This window comes from Scyliorhinus torazame, chromosome 16 (genome assembly GCF_047496885.1).
Source record: "Scyliorhinus torazame isolate Kashiwa2021f chromosome 16, sScyTor2.1, whole genome shotgun sequence".
Taxonomy (NCBI): Eukaryota; Metazoa; Chordata; class Chondrichthyes; order Carcharhiniformes; family Scyliorhinidae; genus Scyliorhinus; species Scyliorhinus torazame.
The window spans coordinates 197991708-198004798 of record NC_092722.1 but is presented as its reverse complement, the minus strand read 5'-3'; positions in this window follow the sequence as shown (position 1 = coordinate 198004798).

The window sequence follows — 13091 nt, the reverse complement described above, 5'->3', positions numbered from 1 at the left end:
ATTCTGGTAAATCTCTTCTGCACCCTCTCTAAAGCCTCCACATCCTTCTGGTAGTGTGGCGACCAGTATTGAACACTATACTCCAAGTGTGGCCTAACTAAGGTTCTATACAGCTGCAACATGACTTGCCAATTCTTATACTCAATGCCCCGTCCAATGAAGGCAAGCATGCCGTATGCCTTCTTGACTACCTTCTCCACCTGTGTTGCCCCTTTCAATGACCTGTGGACCTGTACTCCTAGATCTCTTTGACTTTCAATACTCTTGAGGGTTCTACCATTTACTGTATATTCCCTACCTGCATTAGCCCTTCCAAAATGCATTACCTCACATTTGTCCGGATTAAACTCCATCTGCCATCTCTCCGCCCAAGTCTCCAGACAATCTAAATCCTGCTGTATCCTCAGACAGTCCTCATCGCTATCCGCAATTCCACCAACCTTTGTGTCGTCTGCAAACTTACTAATCAGACCAGTTACATTTTCCTCCAAATCATTTATATATACTACAAACAGCAAAGGTCCCAGCACTGATCCCTGTGGAACACCACTGGTCACAGCCCTCCAATTAGAAAAGCATCCCTCCATTGCTACCCTCTGCCTTCTATGGCCTAGCCAGTTCTGAATCCACCTTGCCAGCTCACCCCTGATCCCGTGTGACTTCACCTTTTGTACTAGTCTACCATGAGGGACCTTGTCAAAGGCCTTACTGAAGTCCATGTAGACAACATCCACTGCCCTACCTGCATCAATCATCTTAGTGACCTCCTCGAAAAACTCTATCAAGTTAGTGAGACACGACCTCCCCTTCACAAAACCGTGCTGCCTCTCACTAATACGTCCATTTGCTTCCAAATGGGAGTAGATCCTGTCTCGAAGAATTCTCTCCAGTAATTTCCCTACCACTGAAGTAAGGCTCACCGGCCTGTAGTTCCCGGGATTATCCTTGCTACCCTTCTTAAACAGAGGAACAACATTGGCTATTCTCCAGTCCTCCGGGACATCCCCTGAAGACAGCGAGGATCCAAAGATTTCTGTCAAGGCCTCAGCAATTTCCTCTCCAGCCTCCTTCAGTATTCTGGGGTAGATCCCATCAGGCCCTGGGGACTTATCTACCTTAATATTTTTTAAGACACCCAACACCTCGTCTTTTTGGATCACAATGTGACCCAGGCTATCTACACCCCCTTCTCCAGACTCAACATCTACCAATTCCTTCTCTTTGGTGAATACTGATGCAAAGTATTCATTTAGTACCTCGCCCATTTCCTCTGGCTCCACACATAGATTCCCTTGCCTATCCTTCAGTGGGCCAACCCTTTCCCTGGCTACCCTCTTGCTTTTTATGTACGTGTAAAAAGCCTTGGGATTTTCCTTAACCCTATTTGCCAATGACTTTTCATGACCCCTTCTAGCCCTCCTGACTCCTTGCTTAAGTTCCTTCCTACTTTCCTTATATGCCACACAGGCTTCGTCTGTTCCCAGCCTTTTAGCCCTGACAAATGCCTCCTTTTTCTTTTTGACGAGGCCTACAATATCACTCGTCATCCAAGGTTCCCGAAAATTGCCGTATTTATCTTTCTTCCTCACAGGAACATGCCTGTCCTGTATTCCCTTCAACTGACACTTGAAAGCCTCCCACATGTCAGATGTTGATTTGCCCTCAAACATCCGCCCCCAATCTATGTTCTTCAGTTCCCACCTAATATTGTCATAATTAGCCTTCCCCCAATTTAGCACATTCATCCTCGGACCACTCTTATCCTTGTCCACCAGTACTTTAAAACTTACTGAATTGTGGTCACTGTTACCGAAATGCTCCCCTACTGAAACATCTACCACCTGGCCGGGCTCATTCCCCAATACCAGGTCCAGTACCGCCCCTTCCCTAGTTGGACTGTCTACATATTGTTTTAAGAAGCCCTCCTGGATGCTCCTTACAAACTCCGCCCCGTCTAAGCCCCTGGCACTAAGTGAGTCCCAGTCAATATTGGGAAAGTTGAAGTCTCCCATCACCACAACCCTGTTGTTTTTACTCTTTTCCAAAATCTGTCTACCTATCTGCTCCTCTATCTCCCGCTGGCTGTTGGGAGGCCTGTAGTATACCCCCAACATTGTGACTGCACCCTTCCTATTCCTGATCTCTACCCATATAGCCTCACTGCCCTCTGAGGTGTCCTCTCGCAGTATAGCTGTGATATTCTCCCGAACAAGTAGCGCAACTCCGCCTCCCCTTTTACATCCCCCTCTATCCCGCCTGAAACATCTAAATCCTGGAACGTTTAGCTGCCAATCCTGCCCTTCCCTCAACCAGGTCTCTGTAATGGCAATAACATCATAGTTCCAAGTAGTAATCCAAGCTCTAAGTTCATCTGCCTTACCCGTAATGCTCCTTGCATTAAAACATAGGCACTTCAGGCCACCAGACCCGCTGTGTTCAGCAACTTTTCCCCGTCTGCTCTGCCTCAGAGCCACACTGTCCCTATTCCCTAGTTCTCCCTCAATGCTCTCACCTTCTGACCTATTGCTCCCGTACCCACCCCCCTGCCATACTAGTTTAAACCCTCCCGTGTGACACTAGCAAACCTCGCGGCACTGGGGTTATGTGAGAGTGACACTGGGGTTATGTGAGAGAGACACTGGGATTATGTGAGGCTGACACTGGGGTTATGTGAGAGTGACACTGGGATTATGTGAGGCTGACACTGGGGTTATGTGAGAGAGACACTGGGGTTATGTGAGAGTGACACTGGGGTTATGTGAGAGAGACACTGGGGTTATGTGAGAGAGACAGTGGGGTTATGTGAGAGAGACACTGGGGTTATGTGAGAGAGACACTGGGGTTATGTGAGAGTGACACTGGGGTTATGTGAGACTAACACTGGGGTTATGTGAGAGAGACACTGGGGTTATGTGAGACTAACACTGGGGTTATGTGAGACTGACACTGGGGTTATGTGAGAGAGACACTGGGGTTATGTGAGAGAGACACTGGGGTTATGTGAGAGAGACACGGGTTATGTGAGAGTGACACTGGGGTTATGTGAGAGAGACACTGGGATTATGTGAGGCTGACACTGGGGTTATGTGAGGCTGACACTGGGGTTATTTGAGACTGACACTGGGGTTATGTGAGAGTGACACTGGGGTTATGTGAGAGAGACACTGGGGTTATGTGAGAGAGACACTGGGGTTATGTGAGAGAGACACTGTGGTTATGTGAGAGTGACACTGGGGTTATGTGAGACTGACACTGGGGTTATGTGAGAGAGACACTGGGGTTATGTGAGAGAGACACTGGGGTTATGTGAGAGAGACACTGGGGTTATGTGAGAGAGACACTGGGGTTATGTGAGAGAGACACTGGGGTTATGTGAGAGAGAAACTGGGATTATGTGAGAGAGACACTGGGGTTATGTGAGAGAGACACTGGGGTTATGTGAGAGAGACACTGTGGTTATGTGAGAGTGACACTGGGGTTATGTGAGACTGACACTGGGGTTATGTGAGAGAGACACTGGGGTTATGTGAGAGAGACACTGGGGTTATGTGAGAGAGACACTGGGGTTATCTGAGAGTGACACTGGGGTTATGTGAGACTGACACTGGGGTTATGTGAGGCTGACACTGGGGTTATGTGAGACTGACACTGGGGTTATGTGAGAGAGACACTGGGGTTATGTGAGAGTGACACTAGGATTATGTGAGGCTGACACTGGGGTTATGTGAGACTGACACTGGGGTTATGTTAGGCTGACACTGGGGTTATGTGAGGCTGACACTGGGGTTATGTGAGAGTGACACTGGGGTTATGTGACAGAGACACTGGGGTTATGTGAGAGAGACACTGGGGTTATGTGAGAGTGACACTGGGGTTATGTGAGACTGACACTGGGTTTATGTGAGGGTGACACTGGGGTTATGTGAGGCTGACACTGGGGTTATGTGAGACTGACACTGGGGTTAAGTGAGAGTGACACTGGGGTTATGTGAGAGTGACACTGGGGTTATGTGAGACTGACACTGGGGTTATCTGAGAGTGACACTGGGGTTATGTGAGGGAGACACTGGGGTTATGTGAGAGTGACACTGGGGTTATGTGAGAGAGACACTTGGGTTATGTGAGAGAGACACTGGGGTTATGTGAGACTGACACTGGGGTTATGTGAGGCTGACACTGGGGTTATGTGAGACTGACACTGGGGTTATGTGAGAGTGACACTGGGGTTATGTGAGAGTGACACTGGGGTTATGTGACGCTGACACAGGGGTTATGTGAGAGTGACACTGGGGTTATGTGAGAGTGACACTGGGGTTATGTGAGAGTGACACTGGGGTTATGTGAGAGTGACACTGGGGTTATGTGAGAGAGACACTGGGGTTATGTGAGAGTGACACTGGGGTTATGTGAGAGTGACACTGGGGTTATGTGAGAGTGACACTGGGGTTACGTGAGAGTGACACTGGGGTTATGTGAGGCTGACACTGGGGTTATGTGAGAGTGACACTGGGGTTATGTGAGAGAGACACTGGGGTTATGTGAGGCTGACACTGGGGTTATGTGAGAGAGACACTGGGGTTATGTGAGACTGACACTGGGGTTATGTGAGAGACACTGGGGTTATGTGAGAGTGACACTGGGGTTATGTGAGAGTGACACTGGGGTTATGTAAGACTGACACTGGGATTATGTGAGAGAGACATTGGGGTTATGTGAGAGAGACACTGGGGTTATGTGAGAGAGACACTGGGATTATGTGAGAGAGACACTGGGGTTATGTGAGAGTGACACTGGGGTTATGTGAGAGAGACACTGGGGTTATGTGAGAGAGACACGGGGGTTATGTGAGAGAGACACTGGGGTTATGTGAGAGAGACACTGGGGTTATGTGTGGCTGACACTGGGGTTATGTGAGAGAGACACTGGGGTTATGTGAGGCTGACACTGGGGTTATGTGAGAGTGACACTGGGGTTATGTGAGAGAGACACTGGGATTATGTGAGACTGACACTGGGGTTATGTGAGAGTGACACTGGGATTATGTGAGGCTGACACTGGGGTTATGTGACAGAGACACTGGGGTTATGTGAGAGTGACACTGGGGTTATGTGAGAGAGACACTGGGGTTATGTGAGAGAGACACTGGGGTTATGTGAGAGAGACACTGGGGTTATGTGAGAGTGACACTGGGGTTATGTGAGACTGACACTGGGGTTATGTGAGAGAGACACTGGGGTTATGTGAGAGAGACACTGGGGTTATGTGAGAGAGACACTGGGATTATGTGAGGCTGACACTGGGGTTATGTGAGAGAGACACTGGGGTTATGTGAGAGAGACACTGGGGTTATGTGAGAGAGACACTGTGGTTATGTGAGAGTGACACTGGGGTTATGTGAGGCTGACACTGCGGTTATTTGAGACTGACACTGGGGTTATGTGAGAGTGACACTGGGGTTATGTGAGAGAGACACTGGGGTTATGTGAGAGAGACACTGTGGTTATGTGAGAGTGACACTGGGGTTATGTGAGACTGACACTGGGGTTATGTGAGAGAGACACTGGGGTTATGTGAGAGAGACACTGGGGTTATGTGAGAGAGACACTGGGGTGCTGTGAGAGAGACACTGGGATTATGTGAGACTGACACTGGAGTTATGTGAGAGAGACACTGGGGTTATGTGAGAGAGACACTGGGGTTATGTGAGAGAGACACTGGGGTTATCTGAGAGTGACACTGGGGTTATGTGAGACTGACACTGGGGTTATGTGAGGCTGACACTGGGGTTATGTGAGAGAGACACTGGGGTTATGTGAGAGAGACACTGGGGTTATCTGAGAGTGACACTGTGGTTATGTGAGACTGACACTGGGGTTATGTGAGGCTGACACTGGGGTTTTGTGAGACTGACACTGGGGTTATGTGAGAGAGACACTGGGGTTATGTGAGAGTGACACTAGGATTATGTGAGGCTGACACTGGGGTTATGTGAGACTGACACTGGGGTTATGTGAGGCTGACACTGGGGTTATGTGAGGCTGACACTGGGGTTATGTGAGAGTGACACTGGGGTTATGTGAGAGAGTCACTGGGGTTATGTGACAGAGACACTGGGGTTATGTGAGAGAGACACTGGGGTTATGTGAGAGAGACACTGGGGTTATGGGAGAGTGACACTGGGGTTATGTGAGAGTGACACTGGGGTTATGTGACGCTGACACAGGGGTTATGTGAGAGTGACACTGGGGTTATGTGAGAGTGACACTGGGGTTATGTGAGAGTGACACTGGGGTTATGTGAGAGTGACACTGGGGTTATGTGAGAGAGACACTGGGGTTATGTGAGAGTGACACTGGGGTTATGTGAGAGTGACACTGGGGTTATGTGAGAGTGACACTGGGGTTACGTGAGAGTGACACTGGGGTTATGTGAGGCTGACACTGGGGTTATGTGAGAGTGACACTGGGGTTATGTGAGAGAGACACTGGGGTTATGTGAGGCTGACACTGGGGTTATGTGAGAGAGACACTGGGGTTATGTGAGACTGACACTGGGGTTATGTGAGAGACACTGGGGTTATGTGAGAGTGACACTGGGGTTATGTGAGAGTGACACTGGGGTTATGTAAGACTGACACTGGGATTATGTGAGAGAGACACTGGGGTTATGTGAGAGAGACACTGGGGTTATGTGAGAGAGACACTGGGATTATGTGAGAGAGACACTGGGGTTATGTGAGAGTGACACTGGGGTTATGTGAGAGAGACACTGGGGTTATGTGAGAGAGACACGGGGGTTATGTGAGAGAGACACTGGGGTTATGTGAGAGAGACACTGGGGTTATGTGTGGCTGACACTGGGGTTATGTGAGAGAGACACTGGGGTTATGTGAGGCTGACACTGGGGTTATGTGAGAGAGACACTGGGATTATGTGAGGCTGACACTGGGGTTATGTGAGAGTGACACTGGGATTATGTGAGGCTGACACTGGGGTTATGTGAGAGAGACACTGGGGTTATGTGAGAGTGACACTGGTGTTATGTGAGAGAGACACTGGGGTTATGTGAGAGAGACACTGGGGTTATGTGAGAGAGACACTGGGGTTATGTGAGAGTGACACTGGGGTTATGTGAGACTGACACTGGGGTTATGTGAGAGTGACACTGGGGTTATGTGAGAGAGACACTGGGGTTATGTGAGGCTGACACTGGGGTTATGTGAGAGAGACACTGGGGTTATGTGAGACTGACACTGGGGTTATGTGAGAGACACTGGGGTTATGTGAGAGTGACACTGGGGTTATGTGAGAGTGACACTGGGGTTATGTAAGACTGACACTGGGATTATGTGAGAGAGACATTGGGGTTATGTGAGAGAGACACTGGGGTTATGTGAGAGAGACACTGGGATTATGTGAGAGAGACACTGGGGTTATGTGAGAGTGACACTGGGGTTATGTGAGAGAGACACTGGGGTTATGTGAGAGAGACACGGGGGTTATGTGAGAGAGACACTGGGGTTATGTGAGAGAGACACTGGGGTTATGTGAGAGAGACACTGGGGTTATGTGAGAGTGACACTGGGGTTATGTGTGGCTGACACTGGGGTTATGTGAGAGAGACACTGGGGTTATGTGAGGCTGACACTGGGGTTATGTGAGAGTGACACTGGGGTTATGTGAGAGTGACACTGGGGTTATGTGTGGCTGACACTGGGGTTATGTGAGAGAGACACTGGGGTTATGTGAGGCTGACACTGGGGTTATGTGAGAGTGACACTGGGGTTATGTGAGAGAGACACTGGGATTATGTGAGACTGACACTGGGGTTATGTGAGAGTGACACTGGGATTATGTGAGGCTGACACTGGGGTTATGTGACAGAGACACTGGGGTTATGTGAGAGTGACACTGGGGTTATGTGAGAGAGACACTGGGGTTATGTGAGAGAGACACTGGGGTTATGTGAGAGAGACACTGGGGTTATGTGAGAGTGACACTGGGGTTATGTGAGACTGACACTGGGGTTATGTGAGAGAGACACTGGGGTTATGTGAGAGAGACACTGGGGTTATGTGAGAGAGACACTGGGATTATGTGAGGCTGACACTGGGGTTATGTGAGAGAGACACTGGGGTTATGTGAGAGAGACACTGGGGTTATGTGAGAGAGACACTGTGGTTATGTGAGAGTGACACTGGGGTTATGTGAGGCTGACACTGCGGTTATTTGAGACTGACACTGGGGTTATGTGAGAGTGACACTGGGGTTATGTGAGAGAGACACTGGGGTTATGTGAGAGAGACACTGTGGTTATGTGAGAGTGACACTGGGGTTATGTGAGACTGACACTGGGGTTATGTGAGAGAGACACTGGGGTTATGTGAGAGAGACACTGGGGTTATGTGAGAGAGACACTGGGGTGCTGTGAGAGAGACACTGGGATTATGTGAGACTGACACTGGAGTTATGTGAGAGAGACACTGGGGTTATGTGAGAGAGACACTGGGGTTATGTGAGAGAGACACTGGGGTTATCTGAGAGTGACACTGGGGTTATGTGAGACTGACACTGGGGTTATGTGAGGCTGACACTGGGGTTATGTGAGAGAGACACTGGGGTTATGTGAGAGAGACACTGGGGTTATCTGAGAGTGACACTGTGGTTATGTGAGACTGACACTGGGGTTATGTGAGGCTGACACTGGGGTTTTGTGAGACTGACACTGGGGTTATGTGAGAGAGACACTGGGGTTATGTGAGAGTGACACTAGGATTATGTGAGGCTGACACTGGGGTTATGTGAGACTGACACTGGGGTTATGTGAGGCTGACACTGGGGTTATGTGAGGCTGACACTGGGGTTATGTGAGAGTGACACTGGGGTTATGTGAGAGAGTCACTGGGGTTATGTGACAGAGACACTGGGGTTATGTGAGAGAGACACTGGGGTTATGTGAGAGAGACACTGGGGTTATGGGAGAGTGACACTGGGGTTATGTGAGAGTGACACTGGGGTTATGTGACGCTGACACAGGGGTTATGTGAGAGTGACACTGGGGTTATGTGAGAGTGACACTGGGGTTATGTGAGAGTGACACTGGGGTTATGTGAGAGTGACACTGGGGTTATGTGAGAGAGACACTGGGGTTATGTGAGAGTGACACTGGGGTTATGTGAGAGTGACACTGGGGTTATGTGAGAGTGACACTGGGGTTACGTGAGAGTGACACTGGGGTTATGTGAGGCTGACACTGGGGTTATGTGAGAGTGACACTGGGGTTATGTGAGAGAGACACTGGGGTTATGTGAGGCTGACACTGGGGTTATGTGAGAGAGACACTGGGGTTATGTGAGACTGACACTGGGGTTATGTGAGAGACACTGGGGTTATGTGAGAGTGACACTGGGGTTATGTGAGAGTGACACTGGGGTTATGTAAGACTGACACTGGGATTATGTGAGAGAGACACTGGGGTTATGTGAGAGAGACACTGGGGTTATGTGAGAGAGACACTGGGATTATGTGAGAGAGACACTGGGGTTATGTGAGAGTGACACTGGGGTTATGTGAGAGAGACACTGGGGTTATGTGAGAGAGACACGGGGGTTATGTGAGAGAGACACTGGGGTTATGTGAGAGAGACACTGGGGTTATGTGTGGCTGACACTGGGGTTATGTGAGAGAGACACTGGGGTTATGTGAGGCTGACACTGGGGTTATGTGAGAGAGACACTGGGATTATGTGAGGCTGACACTGGGGTTATGTGAGAGTGACACTGGGATTATGTGAGGCTGACACTGGGGTTATGTGAGAGAGACACTGGGGTTATGTGAGAGTGACACTGGTGTTATGTGAGAGAGACACTGGGGTTATGTGAGAGAGACACTGGGGTTATGTGAGAGAGACACTGGGGTTATGTGAGAGTGACACTGGGGTTATGTGAGACTGACACTGGGGTTATGTGAGAGTGACACTGGGGTTATGTGAGAGAGACACTGGGGTTATGTGAGGCTGACACTGGGGTTATGTGAGAGAGACACTGGGGTTATGTGAGACTGACACTGGGGTTATGTGAGAGACACTGGGGTTATGTGAGAGTGACACTGGGGTTATGTGAGAGTGACACTGGGGTTATGTAAGACTGACACTGGGATTATGTGAGAGAGACATTGGGGTTATGTGAGAGAGACACTGGGGTTATGTGAGAGAGACACTGGGATTATGTGAGAGAGACACTGGGGTTATGTGAGAGTGACACTGGGGTTATGTGAGAGAGACACTGGGGTTATGTGAGAGAGACACGGGGGTTATGTGAGAGAGACACTGGGGTTATGTGAGAGAGACACTGGGGTTATGTGAGAGAGACACTGGGGTTATGTGAGAGTGACACTGGGGTTATGTGTGGCTGACACTGGGGTTATGTGAGAGAGACACTGGGGTTATGTGAGGCTGACACTGGGGTTATGTGAGAGTGACACTGGGGTTATGTGAGAGTGACACTGGGGTTATGTGTGGCTGACACTGGGGTTATGTGAGAGAGACACTGGGGTTATGTGAGGCTGACACTGGGGTTATGTGAGAGTGACACTGGGGTTATGTGAGAGAGACACTGGGATTATGTGAGACTGACACTGGGGTTATGTGAGAGTGACACTGGGATTATGTGAGGCTGACACTGGGGTTATGTGACAGAGACACTGGGGTTATGTGAGAGTGACACTGGGGTTATGTGAGAGAGACACTGGGGTTATGTGAGAGAGACACTGGGGTTATGTGAGAGAGACACTGGGGTTATGTGAGAGTGACACTGGGGTTATGTGAGACTGACACTGGGGTTATGTGAGAGAGACACTGGGGTTATGTGAGAGAGACACTGGGGTTATGTGAGAGAGACACTGGGATTATGTGAGGCTGACACTGGGGTTATGTGAGAGAGACACTGGGGTTATGTGAGAGAGACACTGGGGTTATGTGAGAGAGACACTGTGGTTATGTGAGAGTGACACTGGGGTTATGTGAGGCTGACACTGCGGTTATTTGAGACTGACACTGGGGTTATGTGAGAGTGACACTGGGGTTATGTGAGAGAGACACTGGGGTTATGTGAGAGAGACACTGTGGTTATGTGAGAGTGACACTGGGGTTATGTGAGACTGACACTGGGGTTATGTGAGAGAGACACTGGGGTTATGTGAGAGAGACACTGGGGTTATGTGAGAGAGACACTGGGGTGCTGTGAGAGAGACACTGGGATTATGTGAGACTGACACTGGAGTTATGTGAGAGAGACACTGGGGTTATGTGAGAGAGACACTGGGGTTATGTGAGAGAGACACTGGGGTTATCTGAGAGTGACACTGGGGTTATGTGAGACTGACACTGGGGTTATGTGAGGCTGACACTGGGGTTATGTGAGAGAGACACTGGGGTTATGTGAGAGAGACACTGGGGTTATCTGAGAGTGACACTGTGGTTATGTGAGACTGACACTGGGGTTATGTGAGGCTGACACTGGGGTTTTGTGAGACTGACACTGGGGTTATGTGAGAGAGACACTGGGGTTATGTGAGAGTGACACTAGGATTATGTGAGGCTGACACTGGGGTTATGTGAGACTGACACTGGGGTTATGTGAGGCTGACACTGGGGTTATGTGAGGCTGACACTGGGGTTATGTGAGAGTGACACTGGGGTTATGTGAGAGAGTCACTGGGGTTATGTGACAGAGACACTGGGGTTATGTGAGAGAGACACTGGGGTTATGTGAGAGAGACACTGGGGTTATGGGAGAGTGACACTGGGGTTATGTGAGAGTGACACTGGGGTTATGTGACGCTGACACAGGGGTTATGTGAGAGTGACACTGGGGTTATGTGAGAGTGACACTGGGGTTATGTGAGAGTGACACTGGGGTTATGTGAGAGTGACACTGGGGTTATGTGAGAGAGACACTGGGGTTATGTGAGAGTGACACTGGGGTTATGTGAGAGTGACACTGGGGTTATGTGAGAGTGACACTGGGGTTACGTGAGAGTGACACTGGGGTTATGTGAGGCTGACACTGGGGTTATGTGAGAGTGACACTGGGGTTATGTGAGAGAGACACTGGGGTTATGTGAGGCTGACACTGGGGTTATGTGAGAGAGACACTGGGGTTATGTGAGACTGACACTGGGGTTATGTGAGAGACACTGGGGTTATGTGAGAGTGACACTGGGGTTATGTGAGAGTGACACTGGGGTTATGTAAGACTGACACTGGGATTATGTGAGAGAGACACTGGGGTTATGTGAGAGAGACACTGGGGTTATGTGAGAGAGACACTGGGATTATGTGAGAGAGACACTGGGGTTATGTGAGAGTGACACTGGGGTTATGTGAGAGAGACACTGGGGTTATGTGAGAGAGACACGGGGGTTATGTGAGAGAGACACTGGGGTTATGTGAGAGAGACACTGGGGTTATGTGTGGCTGACACTGGGGTTATGTGAGAGAGACACTGGGGTTATGTGAGGCTGACACTGGGGTTATGTGAGAGAGACACTGGGATTATGTGAGAGTGACACTGGTGTTATGTGAGACTGACACTGGGATTATGTGAGGCTGACACTGGGGTTATGTGAGAGAGACACTGGGGTTATGTGAGAGTGACACTGGTGTTATGTGAGAGAGACACTGGGGTTATGTGAGAGAGACACTGGGGTTATGTGAGAGAGACACTGGGGTTATGTGAGAGTGACACTGGGGTTATGTGAGACTGACACTGGGGTTATGTGAGAGAGACACTGGGGTTATGTGAGAGAGACACTGGGGTTATGTGAGAGAGACACTGGGATTATGTGAGGCTGACACTGGGGTTATGTGAGGCTGACACTGGGGTTATTTGAGACTGACACTGGGGTTATGTGAGAGTGACACTGGGGTTATGTGAGAGAGACACTGGGGTTATGTGAGAGAGACACTGTGGTTATGTGAGAGTGACACTGGGGTTATGTGAGAGTGACACTGGGGTTATGTGAGAGAGACACTGGGGTTATGTGAGACTGACACTGGGGTTATGTGAGAGAGACACTGGGGTTATGTGAGAG